The sequence below is a fragment of the Lepidothrix coronata genome, unplaced genomic scaffold (genome assembly GCF_001604755.1).
Source record: "Lepidothrix coronata isolate B3197 unplaced genomic scaffold, Lepidothrix_coronata-1.0 Scaffold265, whole genome shotgun sequence".
Lineage (NCBI taxonomy): Eukaryota > Metazoa > Chordata > Aves > Passeriformes > Pipridae > Lepidothrix > Lepidothrix coronata.
Window position 1 is genome coordinate 29,157 of NW_016690445.1, and position 2,394 is coordinate 31,550.

Sequence of the window (2,394 nt, forward strand, 5' to 3'; positions counted from 1 at the left end):
TAGGTCTGAAAACAGGAAACAACAGCCCTTATCCCCAGGAAAGAAAGACTGGAAGCTTTGGCTTTGTGGTGCAGTTGGTGGGCAAGGCTGGGCACTGCATGAGCAGCAAGAGCTTTCTGTGCTGGAAACTTTAGTCTGTGAGATATCTTTGTATTCAATTCTGGAAGTCGGGCTGTCATTTTGAAGGAACGGTAAAAAAGAGTAAACAAGGGCCCTTATCGGCAGGGAAGACAGACTGGAAGCTTTGGGTTTTTGGTGCAGTTGGTGGGCAAGCCTGGGGACTCTATGGGCAGCAAGAGCTTTTTGTCCTGGCACCTTTGGTGTGGGAGGAATCTTCATCCGTATGCAATTTTGGGAGTTGGGCTGGCAGTTGGGAGGCAGATCTGAAAAATTAAACAACATCCATTACACCAGGCATAAAGACTGGAAGCTTTGACTTTCTGGTGTACTTCTTGGGTCAGCCTGGGCACTCTATTGGCAGCAAAAGCTTTCTGCGCTGGCACCTTTGGTGTGGGAGGAATCTTCATCCGTATACAATTTTGGGAGTCGGACTGGCACTTGGGAGGCAGATCTGAAAAATGAAACAATAGTCATTACGCCAGGCAAGAAAGACTGGAAACAGCCCTTATCCCCAGGAAAGAAAGCCTGCAACCTTTGGCTTTGTGGTCCAATGGGTGGGCCAGCCTGGGCACTCCATGAGCACCAAGAGCTTTCTGTGCTGGCACCTTTGTTCTGGCAGGAATCTTCATTCGTATGCAATTTTGGGAGTCTGGCTGCCTGTTGTGAGGCAGGGCTGAAAACAGGAAACAGCAGCCTTTATTCCCAGGAAAGAAAGCCTGGAAGCTTTGGCTTTGTGGTGCAGTTGGTGTGTCAGCCTGGGCACTCACTCCATGGGCAGCAAGAGCTTACTGTGCTGACACCTTTGGTGTGGGAGGAGTCTTTGTTTGTATGCAATTTTGGGAGTAGGGCTGTCAGTTGTGAGGCAGGGCTGAAAACAGGAAACAAAAGCCCTTATCCCCAAGATAGAAAGCCTGGAAGCTTTGGCTTTGTGGTGCAGTTGGTGTGTCAGCCTGGGGACTCCATGAGCAGCAAGAGCTGTCTGTGCTGGCACCTTTGGTGTGGGAGGAATCTTTGTTCGTATGCAATTTTGAGAGTCAGGCTGTCAGTTGGGTGGCAGGACTGAAAACAGGAAACAACAGCCATTATCCCCAGGAAAGAAAGACTGGAAGCTTTGGCTTTGTAGTGCACTTGGTGGNGGACCAGTTGTGATAGTTGGTTGCCGTGGAAACCTGCATTAGGGCACATTACTATGGGCTTGTGCCATGGAATTCTGGATCTGTGACATTTCCGTGGCAGCTTGGGTCAGCTGTCCTGGCAATCATTGTAGAAACCCATTGCCAGAGACTGTTGTCATGGACACTTGCACTGAGACCTGTTGCTAAGTCTGGTTGCCATGGCAACCATCAAAAAGACCCATTACTATGGTGGTTGCTATGACAACCTGCAGGGAGACCATTGCTGCAGTTTCCATGGCAACCATTAATAAATCCATTGCCAGGGACCTCACTCGTGGGCACTTCCATGAGTTTTTTGCCATGGAAACCATCCCACAATCTTATTGAAAGGTTGGTTGCCATGGCAAGCAATATAAGAATCAATTGCTAAGGTTGGTTGTCATGGCAACCATCCCAATGCCCTGTTGCTGGGGCAGGGGCACAGCACTGACCCTGTGAGACCTGGTGCTGGGGAATGAGCACTGGGAGATGGTTTGGGCTTGGAGGGAGTAAGTTTCCTTCCAGGGGGCTTCTCTGAGACTGGGCTGGGAACAGGGGGGAAAATTCTGGGAGGTTTTTGTTTCTGCCCAGAGCCAAGGCCTTTCCTGCTCCTTATCCTGTCCTGCCAGCAAAGGGAGCTGGAGGTGCACCAGGAGTTGGGAGGGGGCACAACCAGGACAGGTGACCCCAACTGACCCCAGCAATCTCCCAGACCATGTGGCATCATTGTCAGGTGTGGGAAAGGAGGGCAGACTGGGGAAGGAGGGAACACTGGGAGCGATGGTGTTTGTGTCCCAAAGTCACCATTCCCTGAGGTGGAGCCCTGCTCCCGAGGGGAAGCTGAACACCCTCCTGCCTGTGGGAAGCAGGGAGGGAGTTCCTGATTTTTGCTGCTCCCATGGAACTGTCTGTGCCTCAGCCCAGGAGTTTGGTCCCTTTTGCTCTCTGGGTTGTACCCTGTCCTGCAGATGCTCAGATGTCACCACAATTAGCAATGGAACCAGGTGTGAGGGGCAGTGCTGGAGAAACAGACTCAGAGAGACATCGGTAGGGACTGTTGCCATAGCAACCAGCACTTGAACTATCAGTCCATTGCCAGGGACTCTTGCCATGGCAACCA